The 21,635-nt window shown below is 35.8% G+C and overlaps 1 long non-coding RNA gene across 1 annotated transcript in view; it reads right to left on the bottom strand.

Annotated features, from left to right (window-relative positions):
• The window catches only part of LOC106508899, a 107,820-nt gene continuing 87,763 nt past the window's right edge, over nucleotides 1,579-21,635 (bottom strand). The window contains exon 2 of the long non-coding RNA XR_002343614.1: nucleotides 1,579-1,668. This is a non-coding gene — a long non-coding RNA (uncharacterized LOC106508899). The remainder of the gene's footprint in view (nucleotides 1,669-21,635) is intronic.

The raw sequence follows: 21,635 nt of genomic DNA, 5'->3' as shown, positions 1-21,635 counted from the left end.
CCATGGCTATGAAGCTATGGCTTTTAACTTTGATTAATTTAAATTTTAAAACTGATCATTTAGTTATTGAAAAACTTTCAAGTATATATGGGACAACTGGCACTGTTAATCTTTCAACTATGAATTTAATGAAATATAAATACAGATCAAGCAAATCTGGCAAAAATTTAGTATCCATACTGATATGTGCTATAAGTACACACTGGGCTTTAAAGACCTGATATGAGAAAAAAAGGACACAAAAAGCCCCTTTAATATATTTTACATGGATCACATGTTAAAATGAGCGTATTCTGAATATATAAGGTTAAATAAGATATATTATTAACCCCATATTACCAGCTTCTTTTTACTTTTTTAAAAATGTGGGCACAAGAAAAATTAAATCATGTTCTATTTTAAATATATGTCTCATGTTCTATTTTCTCTAGACAGAACTGCTTTAGAACCACATATTATGTATTAAATTGTATTTCATGTTGAAAGGCATTCAGGGTTCTGAAATGGCAGGCTGATAACCTGACCACCACTACCTCCAACTCCCACAGTATAATCAGAATTGCCTCATTCTCTTTCTCTCCTGGAGAAGGATCAAGGGTCACTAAGTTCCAAGTCACTTTTGATGTATTTTATTTTCAGAAGGATTCCAGCAAGAACAGGGATGGAAGAATGGAAAGTAAGGCTTAAGATGGGTACTGCAGGTCTGACAGTATCATATGCTGTCAAGGAATAGCATCTCCTGATGCCCTGAACATGCCATAAATTTGGAAAACATTTCTGATTACTGAGGAGCTCTAGTTCACAGCTTACTTGCTTCTGAGGAAAAAGAGATTCGGTTGTCTCCTTTCCTTCCCACTGCCATAAATTAATATTTCCTTTAGTACCTAACTCAAAATCAAAACATAGAACCTTGCCTTTCACCTTTCTCCTTCATTTTCAGCAATTAATATTAAGAGGTTTCCTTACTGAACAAAGATAATTTTTCTTCTTTTTATTTAGCTTATTGATGAAATTAAGTATGTACATAGACCCACATATGTGTGTGTGCGTGCATATTCACACACACAAGTCTACACATATTTATATGAATGATTTAGTGGTATAGGTATTATATTGCCAAAACTAAAACCTTTCAAAAATATAACTAAAATAGAAAGAAGTTGCCCTGATTCTGAAAAATTACACATTATATTTTTCAAAAGACATGTCAAGAAATTTTAATACCTTAGCAGAGAATTTCATGGGTGCAATATTTAAGGTTTTTTTTCTAGAAAAATAAGGAATAGTATAGAAATCTTAAGGCTATTAAGTGTAATATTTACAAAAACATAAATAAACATCATGGGTATATTATTCTACCTGCTAGTAGAGATAACTATATTAAGCTTTAACTCTGATACAATGTTAAATCTAAATTCACAGAACATCCCTTCATATAAGATAAACTTTTAAAACTATTCCGTACTTTTGATGAATTTTAGCTTACAATCTTCTGAAACAAAATGAGTTACTTGTAAGTTCTAATTGAACACATTTCTTTCACAATCGAGCCAACTTGGGAAAGTAAATATATACTTACAATATAGAGAACATATCATGGGAAGCACATAGACAGTTGTTAAGCTACTCCACGGTATTATAAAATTCTTGAATCATTACATTCTAAACCTGTTGGGATAAAGAAAGAGAAATACATCAGTTAAATGTGCTGGATATATTCTATATGTAGCTAAATAACCAGTAGAAAACTAATAAAAAATCATGTCTTAACAACCATAGATCTTTATGCTTGTTGTGTCCTTTTCCTATATTAATTTGTGGTTTCTCTTAATTTTTATGAAAATATTATTGAATAACTTAAGTCATTTCAATATACAGGCAGACCTCAGAGAAACTGTGGGATAGGTTCTGGACCACTGCCATAAGGTGAATGGTTGCAATAAAGGGAATCACACTAAGCTTTTGGTTTCCCAGTGCATATAAAAGCTATGTTTACAATATATGGTAGCCTATTAAGTGTGCAATAACATTATGTCTAAAAAACAGCCATGAGCTGTGGTGTAGGTTGCAGACGTAGCTCGGATTCCGTGTTGCTGTGGCTCTAGCCTTAATTTAAAAATACTTTATTGCTAAAAATAGTAACCATCTCTGAGCCTTCTGTGAGTCTTAATATTTTGCAATAGTAACATCAAAGATCACTGATTACAGACCACCTTAACAAATACAATAATAATGAAAAAGTTTGAAATATTGGGAGAATTACCAAAATGTGACAGACACATGAAGTAAGCCAATATTGTTGGAAAACGTGCTGATAGACTTGCTTGATGCAGAGTTGCTACAAACATTCAATTTAAAAAAACAAAACAAAACGAAGAAACCCAAAGAACTCAGTATCTGCAAAGTGCAATAAAGTGAAGCACAATAAAACAACCTATGCCTATACAATGAAACATATTATTTAAAAGAACGAATGGTCAATTAAAACCTTAAGGAAATGAGTGTAAGATATCTTGTTAACTAATTATATTTTGTGACCTCTATTTTTCATGTTTTCCACTTGCAGAATAAATGTCTACAGCACACATACACATACACAGAATGTTACTAAATCATCTGGATATTTATAATTATCTGGATGTTTAATGGAATAAAGACTAAATAATTGGACATATGCCCAAACATCTTTAATTTTCAGGTTGATATAAGCCAGCTCTTATGATCTGAATGTTTGTATCCCTCCCCTTCCTCCTCCAAATTAATATGTTGAAATGCTAATGCTCAAGATAATAGTACTGGGAGGTGATTAGGTTCATGAGGGTAAAGCTCCTGTGAATGGGATTAGTGCTTTATTCCAAGGGGATCCAGAGAGCTCCCTAACCCTTTCACCATGTGAGAACACAGTGAAAGGATGGATTCCATGAACCAGGAAGCTCTCACCAAACACCCAATCTGCCAGCTTCCAGCACTGTAAGAACTAAGTATCTGTTGTCGATAAGCTACCAGTCTGTGGTACTTGGTTGGAGTAGCGCAAATGGGCTAAGACATCAACCCACATACATGAATCATTTATTAAGTAATGAACGAAGATTACATCTAAGGCAAAGTGGGAAACTGACCCACTGACATTCCTCAATCAAGAGAAAATATTTTCAAACTACAGAATAATTTAAAGTAAAATAAAAAGTGGATTTAGTTTTCTCTTTAAGATAGTGCTTCCTGGAGTTCCTGTCGTGGCTCAGTGGTTAACGAATCCAACTAGGAACCATGAGGTTGTGGGTTCAATCCCTGGCCTTGCTCGGTGGGTTAAGGATCTGGCGTTGCCGTGAGCTGTGGTGTAGGTTGCAGACACAGCTCGGATTCCGTGTTGCTGTGGCTCTGGCATAGGCCAGCGGCTACAGCTCCAATTTGACCCCTAGCCATATACTGCAGGAGCGGCCCAAGAAATGCAAAAAAGACCAAAAAAAAAAAAAAGATAGTGCTTCCTAAAACTGTTACAGGAATTTATTCCCTGTCAATTTTTTTTTTCTGTAGAATATACCCAAATAAGCCTCTCATAGTTAAAGGTTACAAAAAGTATCTTATAAGTTAGGTATCTTGTACTCAGTAACACACACACACACAACCTTGTTCCCATTGTATGCCCCCAAACACCTAACTTTATTTTCTTCCTGAAGTTAGTAAATTTTAATGCAAAATTTAGTCAGATTTATTTCTGTATTTACACAACCTTATATTTAACAGATAAAATTTAATTTTTGCCTTAATTTTGTACATTTCTCTCCTTATTTACACTTGAATATTGGATGTAAGTCCATTTAAAGATAAGCAAGATCTGGAGGATAGATATGGCATTTCTCCTTGTCCTTACCATCAAATCTTACCTAATGTTTACCTTTTCAAAGGTATAAAAGTATGTGAATAATTTGTCTATATTTTTAATAGCTGTGAATGCTTATTCAGGTGTATGTAATTGTCATATAATCATTGCAACAACAGTGTAAGTTGTGTTTTATTATCCTCATTTTATAGGGTTCAAATAACTTTTCCATATTAAGACACTGGAAGGTATTATAGCTGGGAGTCAAATACAGCCCTGAGTTAAAAGTGTCTACTCAAAAAGGACCTTCCTGTAAGTTCCCTTGTGGCACAGTGGGTTAAGGACCTGGAGTTGCTGCAGCTGTGGCACAAAAGGGTCTTCCCTTGCACAAGGCTCCCTGAATTCAGTGTATAAGATAATTCTGCCTAGATATCTACTTTCAATACTATTTGAGTCCCCAATTTGAAAAAAAAAATTGAGATTTTTTTTTAGAAGTAGACTAAATTTCTGTTGAAATTGTATATATTTTGTGCTTAGAGTTGTTAAATGAGTAAAACCACAAACATAATCATTGCATCTAACATGTGTAATGTGTCGGTTATAAATCTTGACATATAGGATCAAAATATTGAATCAGTTAAGAAAAAAAAAGAAGGGGCATTTACTTCTATGTCAACTGGTTCTAGACTGTTATGGTATCTGAGCATCTGTGTTTTTTTTAAAAATGTTTTTCTGTCTTGGCATCAAATGCCGTTCTTGCTCTGTTTTTATATCCAACATCTTATTTGGTGCTTTTGAAATGAACTTGGCTGGAATATCAGAAAAATCAAACATTTAGAATCCTACGTAGAAGAGAGCAAATAATGAAGGTCAACAAAGTACATGTGTGTATGTGTGTATTTCCTGAATCATGGCTATGATTTAATAATGGCTCACCATGCTGAATAAGTAACACTTAAGTCATGGAGTTACTCATATTGTTATTATTTTTGTTGAGAAAGTTTTATCTGAACAAACTTATTATCTCTGTTGTTCTTTTGTAGTACACGCTGGAAAACTATAAACTCTCTTAAATTTTCTACATTAGTGTCTAACCTAGTGAAACAATGATGATACATTTTTCTCTTTTGCCTTCCTACATACTTGTTTTTCTTTTTAATCAAGGCATCTGCCTGACATGGGGTAGAGGTGGAGACAGACACCTAGTTTCTGCCTTTTAAAGCATTATTTTGATGTATGGCTTAAAATCCAGCAGTCTTAAGCAGCATTTCTAAATTCCTTTTGTTTCCTCCTACATATAAAGGCAAGGCTTGGTGGATTAGTCTATTATTTGGATGTTTTACTAAGATCCAGAGGCTTAGTGAGGATGAAACATTAAGATGATTCACTGATTTTTACTCTTCATCTTAATATTTGTCAGCAAGCACAGATGACTAGGTTTCCATGAAATTGTGTATAAAAGAGACTTAATCCTGAAGAAAGAACATTAGGAAGAAAGCCTTCTTTGCCTATTCTTGAGAGAAGTGCCAGAAGAGAGGGAGTGAAGAAGACCACAGTGATAGGGAAAGTGGCTGCCACAGCTTTTGTTTTCTCCTCCCAGGTTTCTGAGTCCCAACCTCCAGGGAAAGTCGCTTTAGAAACTCCAAGTTAAACTGAGGAAATTCTAAGGGTTTTGGCTTAAAGATTTGAGAAGAGATTGCCAGGCCATATAATTCCGTGCCAATACTCAATGGTGACTCAGTAGTGTCCCGAGGGTTTCACAGCATGAACAGGCCCAGTTTACAATCCCATGTCTCCCTAGGTTATTGTGTGATATGGCTAATGGATTGAGAAAAAAAGATCTCCTGGGAGCAAAACGACTCAGCCACAGAAGTTTGTAAGGTCTTCAGTTTAAACATGTGTCCAAAGAAGAAAGCAGCAATGGATGTAATAGCAGAGACTCTAATGAGGCTGAAGGCAAGATCTACAGCAGACTGATTTAGCAGAGCCATCTGGTAGAGGCAGAAAGAACTGACTATGAGAGGTGTGAGCAGAGTAGCCACAACAACAGAATTGGATGTCATGAGAAGTGGAAGCAGTCAGGGAAGTCATGGAGGAGGTCACGTGTGAACTCAACATAAGGAGAGGGGGTACTAGGTGCAAAGGGCCAGGACAGAAACAAGCATGGCATATTCAAGGAGGGGAAAAAGAACAAAGGTGTGCCTGTAGTGCAGTGACCCAGGGCCCATTGGGAGGGAAGGCTTGGGTGCGGGAGAGATAGCTGATAGGCAGAGAGTGGCTAGGGGACATTGGGCCTCTGTATATGTATAAACCACTGTAAGGAGTTCAGACTCCATTTGTGATACAATGGGAATAGGAAGGTTTTGACCAGGGGACTAGCATGATCTGATTAAAATTTTGAAACAAATATTCTGTGAATAGTAGAAGGGCAAGTCCAGAAGCATCAGCCCCAAAAGGACCCTGCAGTGGTTGAGCTGAGATACAACGATGGTTGTAAATTTGGGGGCAGTGACAGTGAAAAAGAAGTGTTTGGACTTCAAATATAATTGAATAAAGCATAAAATCCTATTTGTTAATTTCACCATTTCATGAACTTAAATGCATTTCAAACCATTACTATAGAGCAGTTCTTTCTTTAGCAAAGGGTGAATTAGAAAAATCAAAATTACATTGCTATTTTATGTAGGGTACTTCAGTCAATTAGGATAAAATTCACAAAAGAGGAAAAATATGGAGACATTTATTTTATATAATATTTTAAAGTTATTATTGAACTTTGTGATTAAAGGTAGTATGAAAATGAAGAAAAACACTACATGATTCTTATAAATAATAGGAAAATAACCAAATGGAGCATTACTTTTCTTATAAAGAAAACATACTTTAAAGGGCTCTGAACGATGTTAGAAACATCTCAGCTATATTCAAAACTGAATTCCATTATTAAGAATAAGTTCCTTAATTCAATTCACCAGATGAGATTAAAGGATATTGAATTTTGAGCAAATAAAGACAATTACTTTATGCTGTTTATAGGAACAAATGAAATTTGCTGCCAGAAGAGGTCGTTGGAGTCAATTCCAGTGGCTGTACGTGAAACAGAAATTTATAACTTCAGAATTACTAGACTGTGTCTTCAAGTCTTTTTTAATTCAAATACATTTTTCCAAATGAGTTCTATATAACACCTATTAGGTGCTATGGCTAAAAGGATGACTAAAACACTCTCCTGCCCTTGAAGGGTTCATAGTTGAGAGGAGGAAGGGAAGAAAGAGAATGAAGAAATTTGCAGAAAATGTCTGGCTAGGGGCAAACATGTAGCAGCATTCAATTTCACTTGGCTGAAGCTTAATACAAAATAGGCTGTGCAAAGTGAATGTTGAATGATAACTAGGCAGTGCGCACAGTATAAGCAAAGATAAGGAGGACAGAGATAATACAGTTCATAGTGAGGGACTAAAATGTAATCTGGGAGATAGGCAGTATGATGAAGCACAGTCAAGAGGTAGAAAAGGTGAGCAGGGTCAGGCCATTGGAGGGCCTTTCGTCAGGCTGAGAGCTTGAACCTCATTAATACTAAGAATAATGCCTCCTAGGAATATAGTGCTCACTATATATATAGGCACAGTCTTCAGGGTTTATATACATGTTCTCATTCAATCCTATCAACAAGCCTATAAAATAGTATTTCAGTTTTAGAGAAGTGGAAATGAAGCACAGGGAGGTTAAGCAATTTACCCAAAGTCACCCAGTTTGCAGATGGTGCAACTGGACTGGAACTCAAGCTGACTGGCTTCAGAGCTCCACTCTTGGCCACACAGATCTGTCCATGCAGTCAAGATGGTATGGTTCATTTATAAGGGATTCCTTCTCACAGTAAAACAAATGCTTTTTTTTTTCTCACAGCACAAAATGTTGGTTTGCTCTTTATATTAGGTAGAAATAGAACTAAGAATCCTTAAACTAAAAGCATAAGGCCAAAGGAGGAGGGAAGAAGGGTGGAAGTAAATAGTGAATGTTTTTAAAGCACTTTTCTGTAGGGCAAATTCTGGGTTAAATGGTTTAAAGGTCATCTTAGTTCATATCTCTGCAGAAGCTGGAATAAAAGTGTGACTATGGAAGTAGTGTATGATTTGTGCTTGCTTCTATACAGCTCCTTGGTTGTTTTCATTGTCTGAGTTCTTTCATGGGTTGGACTTTCCTCTCCTTCCCTTCCCTCTTAAGCAGCTGGCTTGGCTGCTACGTCCTGAACTTTGTTCCTTACAAGAATATGACACAGCTCCTTGTGAACTGCAGAGAATAGGACTGGGGCTGATGAGGAGAGACTCTTGCCCCGGATGAATGCAGACTCTTCTACTTGCTGAGTTGCTGTAGGAGAGAGGAAATTAGTAGCGCTTAGGACCATTAATAAACATCAGTGTCTTGAGGACTGAAACTGTACTTGTGCTTGGAACACAGGTTAGAAATTGTTATACTACAAGATGTTTAAGATTGATTTGTCCTTAGTTATACGTATATTTTATCTAAAGCAATGCCTTTCAACGTGCACTTTTTGAGGAATGGAGGACTGCTTTGTTCTCTTAAAATCTGCAGAAGCCTTCAGGGCAAACTCCTGAGCGTCTCCCACCTGGGGCTTGAAGCAGCACTGGAAACCTCATTATGCATTCTTCACAGAGCATCCATTTTACTCAAAGATTTGGGGAAATTTTTTTATTCCAAAACAGAGATATAGCAGAAATATAATGGCAAATGTATACACATTTTAAAAGATGGATTTATTTAACCAAACATTTATTGAATCCCTACGGACAGGACCGTTCTGGTTATTGGGGTTGAAGCAGTTATTCTTACATATTTATGGCTACCTTATGCTAGTTAGTGAGAAAAGAACATAGAATGTTTTAACATGTATATGAGGAAGATTTTCCCCCAGTTTTTTTGAGAAATAATTGACATACAAGTTCAAGGAATACATCATGATGGTTTGTAAGTTCAAGGAATACATCATGATGGTTTGATTTACATATATTGCGATACAGTAGGTTTAGCTAACTTCTATCATCTCATATAGAATACAATAAAAAGAAAAAAGAAAAAAATTTCTTCTGAAAAAAGAAAAAATTCCTTGTGATGAGAACTCAGGATTTACTCTCTTGACAGCTTTCCTACATATCATACAGCAGTTTAACTACAGACATCATGTTGTACATTACATCCCTAGTATTATTTTACCTCATAACTGGAAGTTTATACCTTATAGCTAAGTTCCTTCAGTCTCCTTCCTTGTAATACCTTCCATCTCTGATCACCACCAGTCTGATCTCTTTTTCTATTAGGTTTTTGTTTTTTTAGATTTCACATATAAGTGATTTCATATAGTCTTTGTCCTTCTCTGTCTGCTATATTTTACTTAGCATAATGCCTTCAAGACCTATCCATGCTGTTGAAAATGGTAACAATTCTTGATTTTTTAATTGATTAATATTAATAATATTCAAATATATATAATATAACATATAAAGTATAATAAATATATATTATATACATAAACATATACTATATATATCTCACACCTTCTTTATCCAGTCATCCTTACCAAGGTACACTTATGTTGTTTCCATGTCTTGGCTACTGTAAATAATGCTGCTATGAATATGGAGGTGCAAATATCTTTCTGAGTTGGGGTTTTCATTTCCTTTGGAAGAAGAATTGCTGGATCATGTGATAGTTCTATGTTTACCATTTTGACGATCCTCCATACTGTTTTTCATAGTGGCTACACTAAATTACAATCTTACCAACAGTACACTTATTTGCGTCTTTTTTGACTTCTTTCTTTAATGTCTTATACTTTTCAGAGCAGAGATATTTCACCCCTTGTTTAAATTTAATTCTAAGTAGTTTACTGTTTTTCATGCTATTATAAATGGAATCAATTTCCTTATTTTTTTCAGACAATTTGTTGTTAGTGTATGGAAATGCTACTGATTTTTGTGTGTTAATTTTGCATCCTGCAACTTTACTTTCATTGATTAGATCTAACAGTTTTTTGGTGTGGTCTTTTGGATTTTCTGTACATAAAATCATGTTATCTGCAAAGAGACAATTTTACTTCTAACTTTCCAATTCTGACACCTTTATGTTTTCTTCTTGTCAGAATGATCTAGCTAGGACTGTCATTTGTATGACTAATAAAAATGGTGAGAGTGGCACTTTTGTCTTGATTCCCGATCTTAGAAGAATATCTTTCAGCTTTTCACCACTGAGTATTGATATCAGCTGTGGGCTTTTCACATACGGTTTTTATTATGTTGAGCTATGTCCCTTCTGCGCCTAATTTGTTAAGAGGTTTTTTTCATGTAGGATGTTGAGTTTTGTCAAATGCTTCTTCTGTGTCTATTGAGATGATCATATGATTCTTTTTTTTTAATTCGGTTAATGTGGTGTATCACACTGATTAATCCGTGTATGTTAGACCATTCTTGCATCCCAAGGATAAATCCCATTTGATCATGGTGAATGAACCTTTTAATGTGCTGCTGAATTTGGTTTGCTAGATTTTTACTGAAAAAATTTGCATCTATATTCTTCAGGGATATTGGACTGTAATTTCCTTTTCTAGTAGTATATTTTTCTGGTTTTGATATTAGGATAATGCTGGCCTCATAAAATGACTTAGAAAGTATTCCCTTCTTTTTAATTTTTGAGGAAGGTTTGATAAGGACTGATGTTAATTATTCTTTCAATATTTGGTACAATCCACTAGTGATGCCATCTGATCCTGAGTCTTTTTTCATTAGGAAATTTTGATTACTGATTCCATCTCTTTACTAGCAATTAGTCTACTCAGATTTTCTATTTTCTTTTTTTTATGAAGTTCAATTTATTAATACTTTGCCCTCAGAAACTGGAGAAAATAAACCATGAATGTTTTGGTTCTGACCAAGGTCTAACAAACTGTGCACTAAAGCACCAGATGGTAAATATTTTAGGCATTGCAGGCCAAGAGGTAAAGTCAAGGATGTTCTATAGGTACTCATCTATTATACAGTTCCTGTCACAACTCCTCAATTCTGCTGTTGTAGAATGTGAAAGCAGACAAATAATACATAAACAAATGGCTGTGGCTGTGCTCCTATAAAGCTCTTATCTGCAAAAACTAGCAGTAGGTCAGATTTGGACCATGACCTTAATTTGCTACCTTCTGGTTTAGATCATAATAAATCCAAGAAGCAAGTGTACTTCTTGCTTGTTCAGATGGTGTTTTGAATTTAAGTTCCTACTTGTTAAAACCCTCCCTGGAAGAGGGGTCTGAAAATAGGAACTAGGAAGTAAAGTCATGCTAAAGGTTGTATACTCATATCCATCCTCAGTCACACTGATTCAGAGGGAGACTGATGTTTCACTGGGACCAAAGATGGAAGACAGGCCAGGGACAGAAGGTTAATGACACTATATTTTCTTTTTCGTCTATGACAATAATTACAAAAAATGAACACTTTCCTTTGTAAGACCCTGTTTTGAGAGTGTTCAATGAGATTGAGCCGGGTGGATGTGATAAGGGAGGGTTTTTGTTGCTGTCTTCTAGAAACCACCTCCCCCCACACACTATTTTTCTGACAGTAATGGAGAAGGCATTGAGAAGAAAGATGGAGGCAGGGAAGGGAGGGAGGAAAGGAGGAAGAGAAAGAAGGAGGAAGGAAGGGAGAGAGGGAGGAAGGGAAGAGAAGTTAATGATGCTAAAATGCTGCCTGCTATCTTTGGCCAGGCTGCCAGAATTCTGGGGCATTAGGGGTGACTAGGGTTTCTCTCTTCTTCTGCCACTTGAATGACTTCCTCTAGAAGAAGTTGACGGTCACTGCACAGGTTCTCCCAGTGAACTGGAGAGCCTAGAGATCACCAGTGTTGAAAAGGTTAAGCTCTACTAATTTTTCCCCTCTAATCCTGGATTCTCAAACATTAGTAAGCATCAGAACCATTTGCATGGCTTATTAAGAGCAATATCGTGAATTATATTTCCAGAAATGCTGGTAAGTGGGTGTGGGATAGGATCCAGAATTTTCATGTATAACATGCCCTCTATACCCCAGTGGAATTTGTGGCAGATGTTTGGGGTCCATGCTGTGAAAAATCACAGCTAGGTCAGTTCCAGAGTATTCAAAACAGTTGGCTAAAAAGGACAGTAGAAACTCATTATTATTTAAATGACCACTAAAATTTTTTCTTGAGTGTAAATTAATTGCATGCAAAATAAATTTTTTACTATAGTTTTTTTTATAACACTTAAGCTGAAACTTTTTAATTCAAATTAAATCTCTTGGGAAATCAATAATCAAAGGAATAAAATTCAGCATGTTTTCTATAATCAACAAAAAAAGCTAATTCTAACAAAAATGTAAATAGATATTTTATACCATGATAACTTAATTTAGAATAATGTATTTCCTCTTTTCTAAAGTTTAATCTGATGAAAGATTTTTAAAGAATCAGAATTTATTATTAAATTCTCATTCCCAAATAAATAATATCCTGGGAAAGAAAACAAATTTATTCCAATTTTAGCTATAATTACTGCATTAAGTACAGTGATTTGATACACATGGTGTACATAATTTATGAATAAGCTAAGTTATTAAAAATGAAGTACATTATATTGTTGAAAATGTAAGATGATTTTACCACAAAGCTCTACTCTGACTCACTGCATACAAAGAAAAGCATTTTGTTTTAAAACACAGTCATCAACTTTTGCATCATTTTAAAACATGAATTTCAAGATTTTAACAGTCAAAATAAAAGCATCACTTACTTTTGTCCTTATCCCAATTGGGAAGGATGCTCCATGATTGTGAATGAACAAGGACTTTTACTAAGCACGTACAGAACAACCCAGTTTACCTGGCTTAAACTTAATAAAGACTAGTATTTTGTTTCTGTTCATTCTTCTTACTCACACTTAGGAAGTATATTGGAAGAAAAGAAGTCCATGCCTACAAAAACCATTTCCATGTGTGTAGTTTGCTGTTGCCAATATTTTTACATGAATGCTCGCGGGCACTCTCTCTCTCTCTCTCTCTATATATATATATATCTATATATCCTTTATGTATGTAAGATACATGGAAAATATGCTGATCTAAATCCAGATTCACATGGGAAAATTAAAATGAAGTATAAAGTCATTTTACACATATTTGATCCAAGGAAAATATTTAATATTTATCATAAGAGTAAAAACATTACTAAAGGGAAAGGAAATAAGATATACAACCTAAGTTTTCTGCACAAGTATTTCCTCTTCATTTTGTAGCTGATGCACTCTGGTGAGAGGATAGGGAGGTGAACCTTCCACCATGGGTTTGCTGAAGGTTAGGAGTGAGAACATCTGGACAGAAAGCAGTTACCAGGAATGCTCTGATCCTTGCCAGTCTATTCACTGTTGAAAAATTTATTTTTTAAATTCCACTTTGATAAAGTTTTTTCCTGCTCTGGATGGTGGTGGCGAACAGGTGAATGAGTATTTAATAAAAGTTCCAAGTTAAAGAATGAAAGAAATATTTGTGTTACAAAGTTCTTGTTTAAAAAGGCAACGAGGAGTTCCCGTCGTGGCACAGTGGTTAATGAATCAGACTAGGAACCATGAGGTTGCGGGTTCGATCCCTGGCCTTGCTCAGTGGGTTAACGATCCAGCATTGCTGTGAGCTGTGGTGTGGGTCACAGATGTGGCTCGGATCCCACGTTGCTGTGGCTCTGGCATAGACCGGTGGCTACAGCTCCGATTGGACCCCTAGCCTGGGAACCTCCATGCCACAGGAGTGGATCAAGAAAAAGGTAAAAAAAAAAAAGGCAATGAACCCTAGATTTATTGACTTTGATATAAACTGGTTTAACCAATGGATCTGGTAGTCTTTCTAAATACCCAGCCAGCTAGCTGAAATTAGCCACCCACAACTACTCCCCAGCCCCTGGGGTGCACTGAACTGTGTTCCCAAAAGAGCTGTGTGTCTTAACTCCCAGTTACTGTGAATAGGAACTTATATGGAAATTGAGTCTTTGCAGATGTATGAAATTAGGATGAAGTCACCCTGGATTAAGACGAACCGAGTGATTGATGTTCTTAAGAGGAAAGAAATATTTAGAGACACAAGGACACATAAGAAATAACACCATGTAATGCCAGAGACAGAGACTAGAGTTAGAAAGCCACAAACCAAGGAACATCAGGATTGCTGGAAACCAGCAGAAGCTAGAAGAGGCCAGGGTTGATTCTTCCTGGAGTTTTGGAGGAAACTTGGCCCTGCCAACACTTTGATTATGGCTTTCCAACTTCTAGATTATGAGGGAGTACATTTCTCTTGTTTTAAGCCCCTCAGTTCATGGTAATTTGTTATGGCAGCCTTATGAAATTAACACATTCCTCATAGATTTAATTTGGATTTGGGTAAGGAGAGTAGTAGGGGAAATGCCACAGTGATGAGTTCACAAATGATAAGAGGCAGAATTTTGTTCACCTGGAGATAGAAATTGAAGGCAGAGAAGAAGTATCAAAAACACACCTGCAGCATATGGAAGTTCACTGGCCAGGGACTGAATCCTCGCTGCACCTGTGACCTACACTGCAGCTGTGGCAGCGCCGGATCCTTTAACCCACTCAGCTGGGCCAGGGATCAAACCTGCACCCCTGCAGCAACCTGAGCCCCTTCAGTTGGATCTTGATACACTGTACCACAGTGGGAATTCCTAGTGTTTTACTTATATGTAAAATTTCTGATACATAGTTCTTACTTTGCCATTCCAATGAATACAGCTATGATATCATGCCATCCTTTGTAATAGCATACATCATTTTCAAAGAACAATGATTTTTTAAAAACATAATTACCTATTTCTATGTAGAGCTTTAATACAAGGAAGCCTATATCTGCATATAATTAATATGATAAATCAGCGAATTTTCACAGTGTTTTTACTGAAATACTATTTGAGATACTATATGATAAATCAGCGAAGTTTCACAGTGTTTTTACTGAAAGACTATTTGATACTATTCAAATACCTTTTGAGATTTTACATATACATATTCACACACATGCACTCACACATACATGTACTCACAAACACACATGATATCAAAGGAACTGAAATAACTGTTAATTACTCAAATATATCTTGACATATATATACATTTTTATCCATCATAGGCTAAAAATATAAGCATTCCTGGTAACAATGACCAAGTAGCAAAGGAGAATGTGGAAAGATAAAGACTGTTTCTCATCTCCTTAAGTCAGGAAGAGAAGCTGAAATCATCTTAGTGAAATGATTGGATGTGTAATAGAATGTTTGTTTTATGTTCTTTACTTTTTTGTCTTTGTTCTGTTTTCCTTGAAAAACTATTCTTGAAAAACTTTCAGTAAAACAAGACACACGCATATGCACGAACTGCAAAGATTCAGTGACGTATTTATAAATTTCCGTATATATTGTGTACATTTAGAACTTTTCAGAATTAAGAATACTCAGGTTAAAAATCTGAAGTGATAATTAAATGATTAGATACAAAATATTTAGTTATGTTTAAGAAGTCAATTTGGTTCAATTATCAGCAATACTGAGTAGAAACCCTAATGTTATTTTTACCACCCTTCCACATCGATCCAAGTCCTAATTCTAAGTTTTAACAAACTGTTATAAATCTTTCCCCTCCTTTTAATTCTACTCCAATTGCCCTAACCAAGAGCTTCTACATTTACACTAAGGAAATTACAGTTTCCATACCTTCTGTGTTGTCATCAACAATAACTTTCTAACGCATAGGCATTCAGGTTTAAGTCAAGCCATTCCACATTTTAGAACTGCTCAGTAGTTGCTTACTGCCTGGAGGCAAATGTCTAACCAGGCTGAAGTGGACAGGAAGGTCTTCAACTTTTAACCCCCATCTTTATTCCTAGACTCATCGATCATCACTCCTTCCAGTCACGTGGGGCTCTACATCATTTTCCAATAATTTTAGATCTTGAGATAGTCTCAGAGCTCTTGCCCGTATTTTTGCTTTTGCTTAGAATCTTCCTTAAAACTTGTGTAACTGTGCTAATCCTCCCACAACTCCAATCTTCCCAGCTTTACGAAATTTCATCACTAAACCCTCTGTGCTCCCACAGCATTATTTCATATCACTATCAAAGTATTTCCCTTGCTTTCCTTGTATTATGATTCTCAATATTCTATTCCTCCATCAGATTCTGATATTTTTAGGGCATTAACTAAATTATTTATGACATATTCTTGGAACCCATAAAAGCACCTTAAACATAGTTTTTGTTCAGTATAAATATTCATTTCTAATTCAAAATAGGGAGCAGCGTGGATTGGGAGCTTGGGGTTAATAGATGCAAGCTATTGCCTTTGGAATGGATTAGCAAGGAGATCCTGCTGTGTAGCACTGGGAACTATGTCTAGTCACTCATGATGGAGCATGATAATGTGAGAAAAGAGAATGTGTATATGTATGTGTAACTGGGCCACCATGCTATACAGTAGAAAAAAAAACTGTATTAGGGAAATAATAATTTTAAAATAAATAAATAATCAAGAAGAAAAAGAAATAATAATCTCTTTACCACCATATAAGAAGTTAAAAAATGGGAGTTCTGTCATGGATCAGCAGAAACAAATCTGACTAGCATCCATGAAGATGCAGTTAAATCCCTGGCCTTGCTCAGTGGGTTAAGGATCCAGTGTGGCCATGAGCTGTGATGTAGGTCACAGATGTGGCTTGGATCTGGCGTTGCTGTGGATGCGGTGTAAGCTGGTAGCTACAGCTCCTTTTGGACCCCTAGCCTGGGAACCTCCATATGCCATGGGTGCAGTTCTAAAAAGAAAAAAAAAAGTAAAAAAAATGGAAAACATGCTCAACCTTTAATGTACCCATTGCTATTAAAACATTTCCCTGATTTTTCTTGGAAATGTTATTTCCATGTCAATGTAAATGGATGATAAAAAGAAAATCACTTTTCCCCCTTTAATATTGGATTACAAATGAATGGAATCAATTTTCACCCAACTCTTGGATTTGTGGAATAAACTAACAAATACAAGAGGATTTATTGATATTTTGTTGACCTTTCTGCTGCAGACTGCATACAAATCTCATGGGCTAGCTTAGAGTTCAATTACTAAAGATTGCACATCAGGTACAAGGTCACTTTGTTCTCCTTCCATTGAGTTTTTCAGTCTGTAATAGATATTAATTACTCCAGCTGTGTGCAGGAACACTGGATATTTCATCAGTGAGTATGTCCTTTTACTAACTGGCTTTGGGAAAAAATGGAACTGCATCTGGCTATCAAAAGGCAGGAATAAAATAATGGCATTTTATTCTTCAAATACATGAATAAATGTATTAGTATCAGGCAAGGAACAGAAAGTTCAGTGTAAATTTTATATACTATAGTGCATAAATATTCAGGAATAGTATGATTTTTGTGCATTTTATCATTTTCATAATGATTTTTGCAGGAGGCACTCCAAGTATTAGGTCTATGAATGGAAATATTGGCAACTTTCCTCTGAAGAGTGTTAATGAGATACTGTTTCTGACATTAAAAAAAAATACAAAGGGTACAATATAAAAGAATGAAAAGAGAAATAACCACAATAGCATGGACAATTTTAGCTTAAAAGGATGAAATTATCTTTTGTAATAAATCCAAGTCACATATTCCATATGTGCATGAATTTAAAATAGGAAGACTGTTTTAAGTGAGGCACAAGGAGATGAGGTGGCTTATCCATTCCCATGACTTGTTGCGAATTATTTTTAGTGATTTACGTCCTAGAATAAGGCCAGAGAAAACTGCACACTAGGTACAGGTATCCACATTTTAAGGTAGCATATGAGAGTCTCTTTATTATTTACTCATCAGTTGGATAAATATTTACTGGATAACTATTGTGCACAAGGTTCTGAGATTGTAGAGGTAAAGGAATCACAAGCTCATTTTCCAAAGACTTCAAATATTTTTAAGGGAGACAGTTAAAAAAAGAAATTGGGTGCATTGTCGTACACTCTGACAAGTATGCACACAATTTTGTGGAAACACAAAGGAGGTATGGACACTTCAGGGGAAAGTTTCACAGATGACATGATGCCTCATCTGAATCACCTAGATTTCAACAAAGTATCTGAAATAATTCCTAAGTACTCTTATGGTTAAGATGAAAATATATGAGTAAGGTGACTGGACAGTTTGTTGAATCTTTAGCTGATAAACATTTCCTACCAAACAATACTAGTTAATTAATGGATTAATGTCGAATTGAAGGAGGCTTCTGGTTTACATTATTGGACCTTTCTTTATATCATTTTTAATCAACTATTGGATGGCATGATGTAATTTAAGACATATTTAGTACATTTGGGGATGACTCTAAAAAAGGATCTCAAGCTACTATGTTATGTAACTTGCAAAGAATTTTACAGACTGGAAGAGCGGGTCAAAACTGACAATGAAATTAAATAGTAAGAACATAGATTTAGGATTAAAACTCTACTGAGGAAATAGAGAAATGGAATGCCCTAGCTTAACAGTCTTTTAGGAGGAAAAGATATAGCATTTTAGCTAAATGAAAGAGCACTGTGGATCATGGGTGGTAATAAAGATGCCTGGAAAGTTAATGAAACCGTGAATTGAAAGAACTATATATTCCAGCAGGAATAAATGGCAATACAGCTTGATGCTCTCTATTACCAATCAAGAACATTGAGCTTGGTGTTATAAATGGTGGACAGTGGAGAATTATCAGAGGGTGATCTGAAAATTATAGGTTTTGGAAATCATGCTTTATAAATAAATAGTTGACAAAATGGAAGGGAGGTGTTTTGAAAAAAAGATCTAAGGGGCAGTAATAGACATCTAAAGTAACTAATTGTTCATTCCACTCATTTACTCAATATATGTCAATTTTCCTTTATTTTCTTTTATTATTTTAAAAATTATTTTTATTTATTTATTTGTTTTCCTTTTTTGGCTGCACCCATGCATATGGGTGCATATGGAAGTTTCCAGGCCAGGGGTAAAATCCAAGCTACAGCTGCAACCTATGCTGCAGCTGCAGCAATACCAGATCCTTAACCCCCTGTGCCATATCGGGAACTCCCTTGTTTTCTTTTTTTGAAACGTTAGTGTCTCAGACACTTGCTGGAAATAGGAAATCAATTAAAGTCAGCTCCTGGGGTTTTCTCTTTCTGGCACAGAAATTTTTATTCTTTAACCTAAGGCTTATAGTGGGTGCTTTGAAGGTCTATGCTCCTCTGGAAACTGTATGCACAATTTTATATATCCCTCCCTTTTTATATGGAAGTGATTCTCTTAAAAGAAACAGTGGTTTAAAAATATTTAGGGGAGTTCCCATCATGGCACAGGGGAATGAACCCAACTAGCATTCATGAGGACTAGTTAACGAACCCGACTAGTATTCATGAAGACTCAGATTCAATCCCTGGCCTCACTCAGTGGGTTAAGGATCTGGCATTGCCACGAGCTATGGTGTAGGTTGCAGATGCAGCTTGGATCCTGCATTGAGGTGGCTAGGTGAGAAACTGTGGGGCCTTGGACCAAAGATTAGGATGGGTGCAGTAAGAAAGGTAAGAGTCCAGATAAATTTAAGGCACAGCAAGCTAGATTTGATGGGTGGATGGGTGGGTGGATGATCTAAGAGAAAAAGAAAACTTAAGGGATTCCTGCAAGTCTTTTAGCCTTTGCCACTGGATGGAGCTGCCAATTACTGAGTTCACCCTGGGTTCAGGGTGATAAGATTTTCTATTTTATACATAAGATATTTGAGATGAATATTTGACTTCCAAGTGCAGATGCTGTGTAGGCAGTTGGATAGACGATTCGCAGATTCATGGCAGAAGTCCAGGCTACGTACATTTTATGAGTCATTAGAGTATAGATAATAGCATCAGCAGACATGTATAGTGCCAGGCATTATTCTAAGCACTTTTACAGATATTAATTCATTTAATGCTCCAACAATTCTATGGTATAGGTTCTGTTAAGATCCAAATTCTTATAGATGAGCTATCTAAAGTGAGAAAGAATAGATCATTAGCTCAAGGTTACACATCTAATAAAGGAGTTGAGCTCCAATTCAAAGTCAAACAGTCTACTGCAAAGGTCTGTGCTCTCAGCTATCATACTCAACATGAAATGTAATGAAATTGCCAGTGGTATGACTGCAAAAGTCTGGGGTAGGCCAAGATTTAGACTTTGTGGAAATGCAAAGAACCAGCAAAGTAGACTGTGTGAAGGAGTTGTCAGTGATATACAAGGAAAGCCAGAGGATCAGAGAAATGATATGTGAGATATAGGGAAATGAAAGGGATAGTTTAATAATAATAATAATAATGAAAATTAATAAATTATGAGCATTAAATTAAATTTGTGATGTGTTGATACAAGTCTTAACATAGAAAATGCTCATGAAAGTTAGAGGTCTTTAATATTGTTTTACTACTTTATAACTTTTAGTGCTTATTCTGTATCTCTGTTTGTGTCTGTGTGTGCACTGCACACATATGTGTATGTATATGGGTGAAGGGTTAACAGAAGACTTCACAGATGATCTAATATTTGAACTAAGGTATAAGTGAAAATGTATCACATGTCACAAAAAGGACATGGGTGTTTAAGACAAAGAGCAGAAGCAAGGAATGAGAAAGGGTATGAAGCTTTACAAAAGTGTCTGAAAACTCAGATCGGCATTAGATGAAAAAACACCCCCCTAAAGACTCTATAGTTCCATCTTACCTGGAGCAGTTTCCCAGGATATGTTGCATTTTAAAAAATCTCTGCTTGGTTTTTGTTCCTCAGAATTGCTTTGGCAATTCTGGGTCTCCTGTGGTTCCATATAAATTTTTGGATTGTTTGTTCTAGTTCTGTGAAAAATGTTCCACTCTTGGGCATATATCCGGACAAAACTTTCCTTAAAAAAGACACATGCACCCGCATGTTCGTTGCGGCACTACTCACAATAGCCAAGACATGGAAACAACCCAAATGTCCACTGATAGATGATTGGATTAGAAAGATGTGGTATATACACACAATGGAATACTACTCAACCATAAAAAGAACGAAATAATGCCATTTGCAGCAACATAGATGGAACTAGAGACTCTCATACAGAGTGAAGTAAGTCAGAAAGAGAAAGACAAATACCATATTATATCACTTACATCTGGAATCTAATATATGGCACAAATGAACCTTTCCACAGAAAAGGAAATCATGGACTTGGAGAATAGACTTGTGGTTGCCAAGGGGGAAGGGGAGGGAGTGGGGTGGATTGGGATCTTGGGATTAATGGATGCAAACTATTGCCTTTGGAATGGATTAGCAAGGAGATCCTGCTGTATAGCACTGGAAACTCTGTCTAGTCACTTATGATGGAACATGATAATGTGAGAAAATAGAATGTGTACATGTATGTATACTGGGTCACCATGCTGTAGAGTAGGAAAAAAAATTGTATTGAGAAATAATTTTAAAAAATAAATTAAAAAAAAAAATCTCTGGTTAAGTACCTTTTAGGAAGTGCTGAGTTAAGCAATGAAAAACCTGCTTCTTTACCAAAAACTTTCTCAGAGCTCTTTGAGTATGCAACACGCAGCATTTCCAAAGCTAGGGTGACCTTGGGATCTTTCCCAGCAGAGCATCACATTTGAGAAAACAATGGCTTATAGTAGAAAGATGTGTTTTCCAGGGTTACAAGGTTCACCCAAAACTTTTATATACTTGTCTTCAGTGCA

The sequence above is a fragment of the Sus scrofa genome, chromosome 1, assembly GCF_000003025.6.
Source record: "Sus scrofa isolate TJ Tabasco breed Duroc chromosome 1, Sscrofa11.1, whole genome shotgun sequence".
NCBI lineage: Eukaryota > Metazoa > Chordata > Mammalia > Artiodactyla > Suidae > Sus > Sus scrofa.
Note: the sequence above shows the minus strand (reverse complement) of the source record. Positions and strands in the feature narration are given on the sequence as shown.